General features: G+C 41.5%; 1 long non-coding RNA gene across 2 annotated transcripts; it reads left to right on the forward strand.

The window, feature by feature from the left end:
* The first annotated feature begins 8,838 nt into the window (after positions 1 to 8,838).
* On the forward strand, positions 8,839 to 11,338 carry LOC143572538 (uncharacterized). Of its 2 annotated transcripts, XR_013142274.1 has the most exons (5): positions 8,839 to 9,079; positions 9,171 to 9,583; positions 9,776 to 10,283; positions 10,409 to 10,448; positions 11,194 to 11,338. It is a non-coding gene; the product is annotated as an uncharacterized LOC143572538 (long non-coding RNA). The 2 variants fall into 2 exon arrangements; XR_013142273.1 differs by having other exon boundaries at positions 9,171 to 10,283.
* The last annotated feature ends 6,007 nt before the right edge of the window (positions 11,339 to 17,345 follow it).

The following is a 17,345-nucleotide window of genomic DNA, read 5'->3' on the forward strand; positions in this document are numbered from 1 at the left end:
CCCTTGCGATGACGTTTAAGAGTGGGAGAGCACTCCCCGCCCTTCACGCCTCCAACTACCAGGAGGCGGAATGGTTCTCCAAGGTTTCCCGGATCCAGTCTCCGGTTTACCGCTTTGCGGAGTCCGGGATGGTGATGCTCGGGATGAGCCGGGTGTGGAAGGAGGCGTCACAGATTCCCATCGTCCTTGAATACGGTTTGAACTCTGTCCCTTACGGTATGCTTCATATTATCCGTTAATTTAGGGTTTTTGTTCTAACCGTTTTTTCTTTTTGTTTACAGAGGGAAACGACTTGCAGTCTCTCCTGCAGCCGCGGGAGAGTGATGGTCCCGCTCGGATGGGTACTCGTGCTCTAGATGAGAACGAGTTGCCCATCCTTGAGCAAACGGTGGATCGGTTCGTGGAGGTCTACCCGCCAGGCCACGAGATCCTGAGCGCCAGGCGGCCAGGTAAAGAACTTTTTGACCCTCGCCCTCTCAATGCTCAAACCTCTGCGGGAATTCCTCTAATTTTGTCATCTTCTGATGAGGAATTCGCAGATGGTCCTTTCTTGGCGAGGAAGAAGAAGGCTGCCGGCGGGAAGGGGAAGGCGAAGGTTGCCTCCACTGCCGATCCGGTGAATCGGTCTGACTCGGAGACCGAAAGCGAAGAGGTGGCGGGGAACCCTGGTGGTGATGAGACCATTGCTCCGGAGGTTGAGACGGCTGTCACCTCCGGGCAGACCAGTACAGCGACGGTGACCGGCGTAAAGAGGCCGGTTCCATCGGGTTCGTCCCCGCCTGTTCGTACCTTCAAGCTCAAGAGGACTCGTAAGTACAAACTTCCTTTACTCTTAACTTCATATCTTTCCGCCATTATACTAATATATCTTGTCTTCGTGCAGGCGTGGATGCTACCGCATTCCAGGGCGGAGCGGGGAGGAGCACCTCCGGACCCATGACGGTAGGTTTGGTCAACCTACCTGAGGCGATGACCCAGGCGACTGCGCCTGCTTCAGTTGCTCACCCGGTTGAGCCAACTGTTCCAACCGTGACGACGTCCCCGCCGGCTGTCAGTGCCATATTCACTGATTCTTTCACTGAGCCGGCGGTGAGTGTTTCTGTGGATTCTTCCACAGCCGAGGCCGCGGTTGTGAGTTCACCTCCGCTGGTTTCTACAGCGGCGGCCTCCGCTATGCCTCCTCCGGCGCCGGCGACTACGGCCGGTCCTTCAGGTATGTCCGGGGTTGGGGCGTCAAGCCAATCTCTGCCTCCTTCCCATCTGCCTGACCTCTTGGATGGATATCCGTTAGGTTCGGGTGATGGGTTTGGCGGCTACAGGCCTGTCGTCGACCCTACAGGTGCGTAGGGTTATTTTGGCCTTTATTTTATATATATATATATATTTTTTTTTATCTTTTCCTAACTGCTTTTTGCTTTTGTAGTGTCGGATTCCAATGAAGTGTATGTTCCACGATGGAACATCCGCCGAGGAACAACCCTTCGGACGCCTGTAGAATGCGTCGAATGGGCGCGCCACGCCGCCCCAAGGGGGGCGCTGGGGGAAGCAATGTCAAGCTACCAGGAGGGTAGGTTGACAAATGAGCTCCGGATTCTCCTAGCCCGGATGCAGCCGCGCGTCGAGCTGCTTTGTAGTGAAAACGACAAGTTAAAAGCAGCTCGTATCCAAGAAGTAGCTCAAGCGCGGGCTGTCCGGGAGGAGAACAGGAGGCTCTCCGCCGCTGCTGCGGAGAAGGAGAAGGCCTTCCAGGCCCTTGAAGTTGAAGTTCAGGCCCGTCTCGAGGCCCGTTCCAAGGCTGCCCAAGCTGTTAACGAACAGCTTCGGCTGGCTAAGGAAACTGCACGGAACGCAACTGAGAGGGCCACCAAGGCTGAAGCTGTTGTTGAGCCTCTACGCATTGAGAATGAGGAGCTTAAAGCCAAGCTAGAGAGGCTCCAGCAGGCTCATGATGCCTTGGCTATGGAAGACGCCAAGAAGCTCCAAGAGATCTTGGACCAGAGGGGCGTGCTTGACCACACTGAGCGGAAGCTAAAGGGCGTTGAAGAGGCTGCTGCTAAGGAAGTGTTGCTCGCCAACCTTAACAAAAGTGAAGCCGAACGCGCCCGTAACCAAGCTCAAGCTGCCCTCCAGGAGGCTCTGGTTGCCAAGGAATGGCTTCTTCGAGAAGCGTTGTCTCAGGTATGCGTAATTTCATAATATCTTTACGCTTTTCTTTGTACATAGAAAAGGTTTTGATACTTGTATTTTTTCTTGTAGGTTGTGCATCGAGTCTTCACGGACACATCATATGACGATGCCATGAGCGCAGCCCTCAACGCTTCTCATGAGGATGGGGAAAAGGCCGGCTTCCTGCTTGGTCTAGGGTTCGTTGAGAAGGGCATCCCGCCTTCCAACTTCCATTTATATGATGTGGATACTGAAGCTGTATATGACCAAGCAGTGAACCAGTATGCCGCCTTCCCGCATCCGGTGGTGGAGAAGGTGAACGAAGTTGCTGCTGCTAATGATGGGCTAACCATTCTTAAGACCTTCCTTGAACCGCCACAGCCAACTGATGGTGCGGGTACAAGTGGGTTTGGAGGGAGTGGTCCTGAAGCTTGAACCTTTAGATCCCTTCCCACTGTTAGGATAGGTTTACATTGTATAGATTTATATTCTTGTAGGCGGGTAGTTACCCGGCCATTCTTGTAATACTTGAATTATTATGGAATACAAATCTTTGTGCGGGTAGGACCGCTACTTTCAGTGGATGACTTGCTTTATAAACGTTATATGACTTGCTCATGCATATTATAGTTTAATTTGGCACTTGTTTTGCCGCATAAACAATGTATGATTCGCTTGTGCATACTGTAGTTTAACTTAGCAATTTCTTAAGTACTTTGAATAAGTTAACCTGTCAACGTGGCAGATAATAGGTTAAAGTTTTGCTTCCTCTTTCGTGATTGTGCGGGTAAGACCGTCACTTGCACTTAGTAGGATGGCTAAACTTTACCTATATCTCACCTGCGTGGAGGTTTTCCTCATCTTTTCCTTCGAAATTCTTGCCGTTTTTTGTGTTTATGCGGGTTTTGCCGCCTTCCACACGCAACGACTTCTTTTCACACTTATTTATGCGGTGGGGGCATCAGTGTTTTGAATAAATTAACCGTTCGACGCGCGGTTGTCAATAGGTTAGTTCGGTTTCCTCTATCATGATTTGTGCGGGTAGGACCGGCACTTTCATTTAGTGGGATGACCCAACTTTACCTATAACTGACCTGCGTGAAGGTTGGCCGTTTTTTGTGTTTATGCGGGTTTTGCCGCCTTCCACAAGCAACGATTTCTTTACACATTTATGCGGTGAAAACCGGCATCAGTGTTTTGAATAAATTAACCGTTCGACGCGCGGTTATCAATAGGTTAGTTCGGTTTCCTCTATCATGATTTGTGCGGCTAAGACCGGCACTTTCATTTAGTGGGATGACCGAACTTTACCTATGACTGACCTGCGTGAAGGTTTGCCGTTTTTTGTGTTTATGCGGGTTTTGCCGCCTTCCACACGCAACGACTTCTTTCCCCACTTATGTATGCGGTGAAGACCGGCATATCAGTGTGGAAAGTTCATAAGTATAAATGTAAGACCATCAGCGTCAATGTGATAAGGAGAATCATTTCCATTAGAAGTGGCTCTGGGCCTTTTCTTTTACAAGTTTGGAATTGATCTACATGCAGACTGTGTAATTGAGCTCCCTTCCATGTTCTTGGGAGTGTCATCGAGCCTTTCGAGCCGATATGCACTTGGTTCGGAATCTCGTTGTTTACGCAGTATGTAGTCTCCGACATTGAAGCTGCAGTTTTATTCGTGTTTTCCCCAACTGGGGTTCTACACGCATTAGCCTGCTCAGCGTTCATTACGCCACGAGGTGCGTGAGCGTCCCATCTCTGACAAATGCTTCGACGATGTCCTTCAAGTCTACGCATTCCTCGGTGTTGTGGCCTCTTGTCCTGTGGAAGTCACAGAATTTGCTCTAATCAGCGTTGTGACGCTCTCGGATTATTGGAGCCTTTGGCCATGGGAGTCTCTCGGTGTCGAATATCTCGGTGACGCTTTTGGTGAGTGGCGTCCATCTGGAGTTCCGGTTTGACGACGGCATGTTATCCTTTCCGCCTAACCGAGGGTGCGAGCCGGATGAGGTGTCAAAGTTTACCCTTGACTGGCAAATGCCTAGCTTCCTCTTTTTGTTTAGTCGGGCGGTAAGGACATTGTTTTCTCTTGTTTTCTGGGTGTAGAGGTTTGTGCTTTGGGGAAGATCTCTACCCAGTTGCTTTTCCGTTTCCGCGAAGCGTTTAGCTGCTGTCATGATGGCATCCCATGTTGATGGCATGCCATCTCTACCCGTTAAGGTGCGGATGAGCTCTGGGTCTTTTGTGCCCTGGATGAAAGCAGCGCGAACAAGATCTTCGCTAATATTACCCAGACTTAGCTTCTTTGAGTTGAAGCGAGTGATGAAGTCTAGCAAAGATTCATCTTCCTCTCGAATGCAATTGAGGATTGTCCATTGCTCTTCGGTATACTTTCTTTGTTGGCTGAAGTGTTGGCTAAACTTCTGTTGGAAGTCTGCCCAATCGTAGATGTGGTGGACCGGTAGACGGTCGAACCACGCTTTGGCTGCTCCAACCAGCGTCATCTGGAACATATAACACCACGTGGGTTCCGTCCAGTTGCTGACGGTTGCCCCCGCTATGAATCTGTTCAAATGATCGTCTGGGTCAGATATACCATCATAGGTGCCGATGTTTGACATCTGTTTGGCACTTCTTGGGGCGATTGCTTCCGCAATGTCCCTTGCAAACTTGGAGGTTCCCGCATTTGCAGCGGTTGGTCTGAAGGTTTTAGAGAAGTCACGTGGGTTTCCACCCGCGTTTTTTGGTTTGAAGGTTTCTCCAAAATTCCTTCTCGGTTGGAAGTCCGTTTCCTTAAGCTTCCCTTTCGCCCTATGGCGAGGGTTTGCGTCGGTGTCGGATTCCTCCGAATCATCGTCCAAGTACTCGCACTCATTGCTCATGTTGAGCTGTTGAGTGCTTCCGAATTCGTCAGCCTGTTGGAGTGAACGCAAGCGTTCATCCAACTCAGCTTGGAATTCCCTTTGACGTTTTTCCGCCCACGCTTTAACTTGTTCAAGTTTTTGGCGGGGGGGGGGGGGGGGGGGCTCGTCTGTTGTCTTTCCACCTGGGTATCAATGAATCCCAGGGGATGATTGTTTACTGCACTTGCCCCGGCTCGGGTAACCGGGGTAGTGTTCGTAAAATTTACTGCACTTGCCCCGGCTTGGGTAACCGAGGTAGTGTTCGTAAAATGTGTGTATTCGCCGGTGTTCCCCCCAGTAGCTGGGGTTGTGGTTACCGGGGCTTCTTGGTCACTCGTTGGCCTTGGCAACGGAGTAACCTTAACCATCTTTCCAGAAGTTTGAAAAATCTGAAAAAAGAATTAAGTTCTAGCTTTTATGCACGGATGGCGCCAATGAAGAAACACTAATTGACCCCGGGCAGATTACGGATAATCTGGGGGTTAAATAGATGTTTCCCACGAGGGTTAGGTCCGGCAAAGATGGTTCTTCTGATAACCTGCAAAACAGACACCGTGAGCTCGTCACTGAGAAGGGGGGGTACCTCCTTGTGACCACCCTCCGGCGTGAGAATCAGACTAGATTGCTCTTGAATATAAGTGTATATTAAGAGAATGACTAGAGCAGATATCAGGTAATATATCAAGATATGAGATATGAGATAAGATAATACCATTCCAAGGTGTTGAGTATTTATAGCCGAAGGTAGGTTTCCAAGCAGGTACAGCCGGCTGAATAGTGTTCCTGTTCTGCCAACTGTGGGCTACGCACATGCCATGCTGGTGATTGGTGGATAGGCAGCGGCTGATAGTGACCAGGCCGGCTGTGTACTATTCCTGTTCCACCAACTGCAGGCCATGCACGTCCTCCGACAGGTTGGTGAGTAGGCAGCGGCTAATAGTGACATACAGTACAAGAGCGTGCTGCTCGTCATACTGTTGTCAGTGAGCTGTCGTATCCTTGGTCAGATCTTTGTCCATACCTCGTCAGGTACAGTACAAAAGATCCTCCAGTATCGTACGGACTGGCTCATTTGGGCGGGAGTTTTCCCGGCTTTGTGCGGGAGTGTTCCCGGCTTGCTCACTCCTTCTTCAGGTGACATTACTGAATTATTTAAGAGTTAAGTGCCTTGTGCGTGTAGCCTTGCTGTGCGGGTAGCCTTCCCTGATGGCTTGTATCCGCAGCTGCGGGAACAGGCGGGGTACTTCACCATTGGGAGGCTTTTCCTGCGGGAACAGCTTGCGTACTGCGCGTAAGGACGTCACGTCTCTGAGCATGGTGGGTCCTGCGGATCCAGTTGGTTTCTGCGCAGACGTCCCTCTTCAAGGTGAGTTCTGCGAGTTTAGCCTTTGCGCAGACGTCCCTGTTGAAGGTGAGTCTTGCGGGTTCAACTACGCAGGCTTCCCTCTTTGAGGTGAGTCTTGCGGGTCCAACTGGGACTATCTCTTCGTGGCCGTATAAAAGCATTCAAGTGTCAGTTTTCATGGCAGTTACCACATCAGCTTATTTCGTCCATGTCGTCGTGGGTAACCAACCTTCGACCCTAAATATATCTCTACATCCAAATCAGTCCTCACTTTCTCTTTACCCAAACCTGTCATGAAAATCCTTAGCCAAATGGGTCAGAGAGGAGAGGCAGAGGGAGAGAAAGTGGTTGTTCAAATCGAAACCCAATACCCCATTCGATCGATCACAAGAGGTGTTTCTTACACCTTCAATCGCTTTGTTTCACCAGGTTTGTGTTATATTGGTATATTTTCTCCCTTATGTTTAGGGTTCTCCAAATCAATTTTTCTAACCTCTGAATGGCAAGCTTCGTAGGTAGCTCCAACTCTGATTAATTATCAGCAGCATCTTTGGATATCGGCCAAGGTTTGTAATTGGAATGAAAACAGTGGACACTGATGTGTGCTTGCTGAACAGGTTAATAAAAGCTTTATCTTAAATACGACACTCCGGGCACATAAAGCATCAAGCAAAAATTTTTCCTGTAAAGTTTATAGCAGTTCCTATGTTGGAAACGTCGCCTATCTCTCTCTGCCAATGAATTTGACCATCTCTTTCTTGATTAGTGTAATCGATGGTGACTCATAACCTATTTTTATTGTATTCAAGTTAAATATACTATAATCGTGTTAAAATATTTTTAATTATCGTTGTATTTATTTGATTAATTGCTCTAAACTTGCTTAATGTGATAATGTCCATTGTTTTTGAGTTGGTAGGATTACAATTCTACAGTTGGGTTCTTTGTTGCTCCATTCATAATTAGGTAATTTCAGAACTATAATGAATCCAATGATTATTTGCATACCAGATTTTTTATATTAACTTTGATTTTTGTTTTTTATTACTTTAGGCTATCATACTTATGATAAGAACATGATGAACAAATATGCCAAATTTTAAAGGTAGGTTTTATTGTTGTAATCCAATAATTATATATTATATGGCCAGAGAAGAGTATAAGCAGTTGTAACTGCTTTTTCCTCCACTCTCAGCCATAGATGGCCTCTAAGATTAAATCACAGCCGTATATAATCACATAAATGGCAGTTTTCATAGCAGTTATAGACGGTTTTTGCTTCCCATCTTTTTCTCTTCCCACGTCGCCTCATAAGTCATGCCCTTCTTCTTAGACTTAGAGAGAACATCTAACTTCCACGGATTAAATTTGTGTGTATAGGTTTTTGAGGACGGATGGCTGGCTAACAGAGTGGATCACGAGTACGATAACTTATTCAAGATCGTATTGATTGGGGATTAATGTGCTGGTAATTCCAATACTTTGTTGAGGAATGAATTCTGTTTGGAGTTGAATTTGCAGGTCTGTGTGATCTGAATTACGGTTTTTGTTAGTTTGTCATCTGATTGTTCATTTTGATTTCCGGGTGTCATTTCTTTAGAGTGTAAAGTCTGGTTGAAGTTGTAGCAAATCATGCACCCCAACTGTTTGATAATATGTCTAGGGGTCGAAATTGTTTACCAAAATCTAAGGATTGTGTCTATGGTGAAAGTTTATTCTATGTTATTGATAACATGTCCTTATTTTCCATGATAATTGGAAAGTTTTGCTGTTTTTTGTGCTTTTAAAGGATGAATAGCGAAGAAGTAGTGAGTACTGAGTAGTGACTTACAATTTCTGTCTAGGAAGCTAAGATTAACCATTTGATAGATGCTATAACTAGAAATTAATGAAGTCAAAAGGATTTCATTTTGGTCAACAAGATCTCCATGCTCATCATACTCTACTTGCTATTGCATACATTTGACTTATAAACAAACCAATCAATTAGAGTTGTACCTGTTTCTTTGATTAGTGCTTGAACATGTTAATTAATATTTTAATCGGTTATTCATTTTCATTATTGTTTATAGATTAGGCGTATTATTTCATATTTAGTGACATATCGTCATACATCAAGTGTATTCATGGTTTATTTGATTTAACTTTATTTTCAAATCTTCTATTTGGAGTGACGATTGAACCATTATTGGGTCTAAAAAAGGGATGCTCATATGACCAACTTTAGTTAATATCTTCACCAATTTCAATTTCACTTCTCTGTTTAAGATCTAATGTAATCTTGCAGTGCTTGATGAACCAAGGACTGAAACAAGAGGAGCTAAGCAACAAGCTTGATCAATTAAAGGTTTGTATAAGCTTGGGGTAACACATACCAACTATTTGATGAAATGTCTGTTTATGTTTCTTCTTCATCACTCACGCGGGTTTGTGTTTGGGTTACGGGTCAGAAATCGTTCAGGTCAGAATGGGTCAATTTAAAAAAAGGGTTAGTAATTTTGGTTCGGACCGGGACGAGTTAGAGTTGAAAGGGTTTGGGTCAGACACGTAACCGGGCACCATCTTTGGGTTCTATAAAGAAGAAACAAGTGGAAAGAGGAATAGAAACCAATTGTAAGCTGGACATCAGATGGCTTTGAAAGCACTTGAAGAAGCAAAAGATGAGGTAATCAACTTTCATTATTTCTTAGTTTATCTTTTATTCTTCTATGATTTATTTTAGTGAAGTGTTCTATTGTTTTGCTTTTGTTTTATAGATATTATGGTTCAGGACAAACCTTAAACCTTGCAAGATCTGGTTTGACATGGGTGAATATGGTTGAAGGAGAAGGATGCACATAAAACCAGGATTGCTCTTGGAGACCCTACTGATTGTTGTACAACACCTATAAACAACTCATTCTTTTTTCTTTTATTTCTTTCCATCTTTTGTAAACATACAAATAACAAGGCTCACTAGTGAAATTATATATCCTTTTGCATCAACAGAAGTTTAGCTTTACAACCAAGACAAATGTTGTTGAAGCTGCCGGTGCTTCAGCAATCCTGATTATTAACAATCACACAGGTACATTCATTTATTTATTTATGTTAGGTTATTTATTTATTGATCGACACATGGTAAAAGTGGTAAGTGCATACCCACACATCATATGCCTCATGACTCATGGTATGCTTCTGCATAGCTTTATCGATAGTATTGTTTATGAAATATGCGTATTAAGTTTCAGGTGGTATTGTTGCTTAAGTAATCAATCATTCTGTTTATTTTCTTTTAGACTATATTTTTATATGTATAAATGAGTCTTGGTGGTGTTGTCAACAGTAGATGATTATTTTTATTTATTTTTTGATTTACCAGGATTGCATCAAATTATCATGTATGTAGCTTATGGACACCCAAGTATCAGCTTAATAAGTCCATTGAGGTTTGACATTGCTTCAAACTCTGTCATCCCATAGACAACCGGATGGCAGATAGTCATCAAAGGTTCACAAAATCCTTTTTTATTTAGGTTTATTTCACATATATTATTATCACCTGTTTTCTGCACTTTTGGATTCTGTAAAACTTTACAACGATCTTAACAGTAACGTCACAAGACCACAGGGTTTTAAAGCAGTAATGCGTGTTAGATGCGGTGTTCATACTAGGCCTTTTGACTCTTAAGTTCTAGACTTGTGATGTTTCATACTGACCATGATAATTTGCATGTTCATTGTGACAACTCATTAATGGTAACTTTTTAACATCATGATAAATTGCCAGATGACTCAGACTGTTTGTTCCAGTGTTATGCACAACTATGCTCAACAATCTTTTCTATCCGTTGATGTAGACACCCAGTTTTCATGTTTTCTAAAGCAAGGTATTTAGATATAGTTTCCCAACTTATTTGCTGATTATTGTTCCTTGAAATCAGTTTTTAATCTTTCGATGGATATTTTTATAGGTAAATACTATAATGACTAATTATTCTTTTTTATGTTGAAGCTGCAAATGGAATACCTTCTATCCCATTAATGCAAGTGAGGTATTGTGTGATAGATCTTTGCATTAGTATTCTTCATTCTTATTGAAAATTTTATGCAATGGTTTTATCATCTAGATAGCTTATTCTTCCCGAGGCACTCAAGTTGCAGCCTTTCTACAAATTTTTTGAAGTTACTATTATGCCCTCTCCCCACAAGAAAAAGACAAAAGAAAGAGGGGTAATATGGTACTTTTTAAAAGCTTTCATGCCATCATATTACCATTTTTTAGTAAACTGGTCAAACTCATCGTTTGTAGTTTGCGCATCACATTCATCATTTTTAGTTAACGAGCCAAAAATAGCATTTTCAGTAAACCTGTCAAAGTTGTCAATTTTGGTGGACGTCAGAAATTATCTTTTTTTTTTGTAAATGGGTAAAAATTATCATTTTTGAGTTAACGGTTACCAGTTTTGGTGAACTCGCAAAATTATCATTTTTTGGTTCTTCGATTTGTTTTGGTTTACTTAAAACAAAATGAAATTTCACGATACCGAAAGTTAATCGGAGGAAACTGGGACTATATATCATTAGGGGTGTTCATTATCTGAATTGGAGGTGAATAACCGAAATTCAAATCGATTATACAGATTTGTATTTTGGTTTATTCGAATCGGTCCTTATTTGAACAAACTTCTATTTCGAATATAGGTATCTCGAACCCAATTCGAATGACCTGAATTCGCATTATATAAATTTTTATACAATATATATTTTTATTTATGAATTTGGCCTTTGATGATGCAGTTCCAAATGAAGACGAGACCGCCTTTTGTCAATTTTAAACCATACGCTACTTGTGATGATGCAAAAAGTTTCCACAACACCAGTCCTTGAACGTCATGACCCACAACCTCCTGGTCAACAACCAGTAGCCTTCTTCAGAGAGGTTTGCATCTCAATACTTTTTTTAGAGATTTTTTTTTGTGTGGTTGTTGCTTACTACGTTTATTATATCGTGCTTGGTTCTTGCATGATGTGATCATCCTATCATATTGGATAGGAGTGAAACACTGGGTTTGTTTAGGTATATCAAATAGGTTTTTATCTTATTGTATCTTTCATGAGGTTTTGATTTTCATATATATTTTTGTTACTTTTTATGCTAAAATTGCAAAATGCGTTCCAAATAAAGTCACGTGAAAGAAGTTTTTACAGATGTAAGAGTAATATCTGAAATTTGGAGGTTTATCTTTGTGTAAATCAGTTTTTTAAATGCTTTCTTTATTACTCCAGACTCCTCATTTTTCTCTTATATTCATGTGACTCGTAGCTCTTATATTCAAGTGACTCATAGCTAACTATTAAGACAGCCTACATCTTTAAATGATTTTCAATTTGTCTTAGTCGAATTTGTTACCAAATTAATGTAGTCATCATGACATTCCTAAGTTAATATTCCCGTCCACCGGGCGGGTCAACTACTAGTTATTGTTATCAAAGGTGAGGTTAGATGGAGTAGAATTCGGGTGATTTGATGGCCCATTTTCTCCATTCATGTTACCGTTTGAAAGAGTAGAATCTTGGTCTACACCTATATTTGCAAACACATTAAACTTTAGTATACGAAAAAACTATATTAAAATGATACTACTGAAAGCTCAAACCTCCATTCATGTCTATGATTCCTTGTCTTCTTGTCATGAATGGCGTCGTTACACAAGTTAACAGAAGGAGAAATAGATATGTAAATGGCATTTTTCGATACCTACGATGTGGTATAAATGTATTATATTGAGGGTTGAGAAGGTATGGTAATTTACGGCAAAGTGACGGTGAAGAAAACATGATAAACCATGACACATAATATGGTTCGCGGTGTGAATATTCATGATGATCGTTGTACCTATTTAACATTTTCTTCAAATTCTTTAATACTTTTATGCGGATTTAACAAAAGTAAAAGAACCTTTGTGACTTACTTATAGAAAAGAACAAATATGTTATAGTTCACTTTATTAGCAACGTTTTTTACCTTGTCATTATACGAAAACAGAAAATTACTTTTAGTTTAGTCAATGTATATTGGTTTTAAATAATCTCAACTATTACTTTTTGGTTGCTCAGGTCCCAAATAACGAAATAGCTTGTAACAGTCCAACGTATTAACATGTTTGCTTCCATTGATCCTTAACTAAATGTGGTGTAACTTTGTTAGTCTCCGGTCGCGGAAAAACATTTTTTTTGCCCTTTTTTTGTTGTAAAATCAAACTTGAACACTATCACCTAGACGTGCACAAAAAAACCGGTTCCGGAACCTAACCGGTGGAACCGAACCGGAACCGGTGTATCAAAAGGTGAATAACCGAAATTCAAATCGATTATACAGATTTGTATAATACGTTGGACCAGTTGAACACTAACTTTGACCACCACCATAACAGTACCACATCTGCCTACTAGCAACCACCAATATAGGACCACCTTTTGATACACGGTTTTGCATCTCGGTCTTTGTATAACGTACCTAAACACCACCAGTTGAACACTAACTTTGACCACCACCATAACACGACCACATCTGCCTACTAGCAACCACCAATATAGGACCACCTTTTGATACACGGTTTTGCATCTCGGTCTTTGTATAACGTATTTTTGTTAATAGATAATGTATAGGGGTATTTTGGTCATTAATGTAAAGGCTCATTCGTTAGACAAATGAGACCCGCTTAGTGTGTCGTCATTCGTTATATATGCTAACAAACGATAGTTAGTGTATAAGGTTCATTCATTAGGGAATGTTAGCGAATGAGCACAACGTATAATATCGAATGAGAGGCTCATTCATTAGGCCTATCTAACGAATAAGCTCATTTTCTATATTTACTCGTAATACATGCTAATCAATAGATGTTCTTACTATTATCGATTGAGCCTCGTTACTCTGTCAAAATACTCTCTCAACACACACTGTCACACAAAGTTAACGTAATTATCCTGATCCTAATCGTAATTCATATCAAATGACTAGATCTTTAATGTATTAAATCAGATAAGTGGTTTCTCACCACCATTGACCACCACTACCATAACAGCACCACTGCAGACCACCTGTATCTGAACACCACCACTAATGGTTTCCACCTTTAAAAGGAGCTTTTCGACTGAAATTGTTTTTCCATCGACCACCACCTAGGGTTCTTGCGACCTCAATAATTGAGTTTTTGTCTATAATAAAAAAAGGTTCTTAAAGGTTCAATCTTGGGTTTCAAAAAGATTTTGGACGATAATGTTGAGTTTACGGAGAAAAGAAGTTTTCCAGCTAAAATTGTTTTTCCGGCGACCAGAAACTAACGGAGTTATGCTTCTGTTAGTCGTGGATCGTTGGAAGCGAACATGTTAAAAGGTGGGGTTGTCACAAGATAATTTACGTTTAAGTTTTGTTCGAGTACCATATAATTTTTTAAATATGTAAATTATCTAAAAAAAGTGTGTTTCCGATACCATATTTGTGTTTTTTATAACATGTTAATTATTTTTTATTATAAGTTACAAGATGTGACTATTGTATTTGCATTGACAGATTAATCTTTTTAATTATTATCAGTATCGTAACGAACTTAACACATGACAACTCAATGCTCTTTGATGCACCGCTAGAATGTGACAAACACAAAACTTGTAAATACATATTAATTAATTCTTGTTAAATTAATATAGTTTCGTCTTATTTTTTTATAAAATAAGTAAAGCTTATAGATTTTATCACACAACAATAAATATAGAACTAAAGGATCTTCGCGTGGCGGTATTGCCGAGTTAAAATGAGATTTCCCTCTATATAAGGTGGAGTTAAAATCTTGTTGATGACAAAAAAAATATCTGAACACCACCACTAATGGTTTCCGCCTACAAAATGAGCTTTCAGGCTGAAATCGTTAATCCGCCGACCACCACCAAGGGTTCTGGCGACCCTAATAATTGAGTTTTTTCTATAAAAAAGGTTCTTAAATGTCCAATCTTGGGTTTCAAAAAGATTATGGAAGATAATGTTAAGTTTTCTGGAAAAATAGAAGTTTTCCAGCTAAAATTGCTTTTCTGGCGACAAGAAATTAACGGAGTTACACTTCCGATAGTCGTGAATCGTTGGAAGCTAACATGTTAAAAGGTGGGAATGTCACAAGATAACTTATTTTTATGTTTCGTTCGAGTACATTATATTTTTTAAATTGTAAATTATTCAAAAAAAAGTTTGTTGCCAATACTATCTTTGTGTATTTTTATAACATATTAATTATTTTTATTATAAGTTACACGATGTGATAGTTGTATCTGCGTTGACAAATTAATCTTTTTAATTATAATTGTAGGTCTTATGGAAGGATCATACGGCAAACAACTACTGTTCCTGGATAAGTCTCAACACTAGATAGCGGAAATCACTAGTGAGGAACGGAGACCTCGGATCTTGTTTGGTTTGGTTATTAACTGATGGTAGAAAGTTTTAGAGGAAGGGAGACTAGTTAAGATGATAAGGTTTTGCAAAAGGGTTATGTTATGCATGAGTATGCCTCACCTTATATAGGTGAGAGCATATCATGCACTCTTCCATTATACACGGCCCAATGGGCTCAACATTACAAGGCCTTGGGTCAAAGATACAATAAGAAACCCACAAGCTAACTAGTATACATTATCAATAGAACTAGTAAATACAAAAGACTACTAATACAAAACGGGACCCTACAATCTCCCTCTACTCTTTAGTAGTTAATCTGTTAGCTCTTGTCTTCAATTGGTCTCATAGTCAAAGCCGTCCTCGAAGTTGATAGTTGATTGTCAACAAGATAATGCACGAAATTGTTGAATTTCTCAACTATTCCATCAGTTACGTCTCGACAAATGCCTTCGACTGTTCCTAGTGGTGATTTGTACAACTTCAAGAGGTCTTCTTTGTCGAGCACTGCAAGCTCATGTTCGTCAAAGAAGCGGAGGTGGTGCATGTCTTCATAGTGAATTACCACCTCTCATGTGTTGTTGTCAAATTCTCAACAAATAAAGCGCTTGAACAAGTTGGGCAAGAATGGTTCGCCATGATAGATTGCTCTCTCTTCCTTGTGAGTCTTGTATCGCCGCATCTTCTTTTTCTTTTCGGTGGTGGGATAAATCTCCGTTGGGTAACGGAAGGCCTTACCCTTGTTGAGCTTGAAATCAGGGTAAACCTTCTTCCACTGCTTACTCAAGAACCTATTGAACCATCCTTTAAGCTCCTTCTCTGTCACATAATGTCCCACGATCCTTCAGAAATAATTCATGTCAAGTTTGGTATGCATATCAGTCAAATGCATATAAGTGAGATTCACGTTGTCTCGTCTAATGGCCCATGTTTCACTGCCCGGGTGCCATTTGTAGTAGACGATTGGAGAGTCAGCAAGATAGTGATAGATTCAACCCCGCACGCTTGCTCAATTGCTGACTATATGTGACCTTTTCTTTTGACGCCTTGAAGCGTGTGATGATTTAGCAGTATCAGCAACATCAGCAGCATCATGTTTCACTGCTCGGGTGCCATTTGTAGTAGACGATTGGAGAGTCAGCAAGATAGTGATAGATTCAACCCCGCACGCTTGCTCAATTGCTGACTATATGTGACATTTTCTTTTGACGCCTTGAAGCGTGTGATGATTTAGCAGTATCAGCAGCATCAGCAGCATCAACAGTAGTCTGAGTTTGAGAAGGGAGAGCCATCACGGTCTCATCACGAACCAGTGTGTCAGGGTTCGGAGAGTAATTGATCCCATCATCTTCATCTTTATTTTCTTGTTGTTCCACGGCTTCTTGAACAACAGAGTCGGTACCTGCAAAAGAGTAAACATTAAAGACTGAGGAGATCTTAGCCTCTAGTGCAACGTCTGCCTCTCTTAATTTTTCCTGCCTTCACTTGGCGAGTCTTGTGGTTCGCTCGCCTTATTTTCTCGAGTGACGTCATCACCACCACTTTCATCATCATCACCATGACCGCTATCATTACGCGGTTCATCGTAACTATCATGAGGATCATCATCCTCATCATCACTTTCTTCACTATCACCATCAGAGTCACCATCATTATCATCGCCATCATTACAACCATCACCATAGTCACCTTGAACCACTTGCTCAACAATGGCTGGAGCAATAACTTGTGTAACCTAAGTGGCTACAATAAGTGCAGATGTTATGGCGCTGACCTAACTGGTACTAGCAGCAGTAGTACCAACAACATATGTGCTTACTAAGGTTCCAACAACTGTAATTAGTTCATCACCAATATCACCAACATGACTGCCACTTGCACCCTTCTTTGAAGATCCAAAGACAATCCCATCCAAATTGCTTTGATCTCCAACCCTTCTGGCATCAGCAACAAGGTTAGCCAGAGCAGATCGTTTCTTGTTGCTTTGCCCAACGCCTTGTTCTCTACCATGTACCCATCCTCAAAACGTCTCTATCATACGTTTCCTCAAGTCCTCAACATCATCATCATTCATTCTCATTACTTCAGTTGCAGCAAGATAACGATTCATAAGACCCTCATTGATAAGGTCTTGATCATTGCTGAGACTTCTTTGCTCTTCAATCTCTTTCTCTAACCGCTCAATCATGGATCTGAGCTCTACATTCTCACCAATAAGGGTGCCCACATTCCTTGAGGAAGAGGAACCACCCTCCAACAAAGTAACCCATGAACCAAGAGTCTCAAACTCAACCATGGCTCTATCAACAGTTGATTCTAGCTCCCTCCTCAGATTCTTAGCAAAGTTGGAGAAGGAAGGAAGATCAGTTTCAAGGTGTGAAACCCTTGATTGAAGTCTAATAATATCATCATGACGCTCTGTGTTATGCAAGGACTCTTGCATAACTAGGTGTTGCTGATTGTCTACCCGCTTTTGCAAGATCCATAGTCTTTGGATCTC

Source organism: Bidens hawaiensis, unplaced genomic scaffold (assembly GCF_021521415.1).
Source record: "Bidens hawaiensis isolate Kalapana, Puna unplaced genomic scaffold, B.hawaiensis_p1.1 tig00025964_1, whole genome shotgun sequence".
In the NCBI taxonomy this organism is placed as follows: domain Eukaryota; kingdom Viridiplantae; phylum Streptophyta; class Magnoliopsida; order Asterales; family Asteraceae; genus Bidens; species Bidens hawaiensis.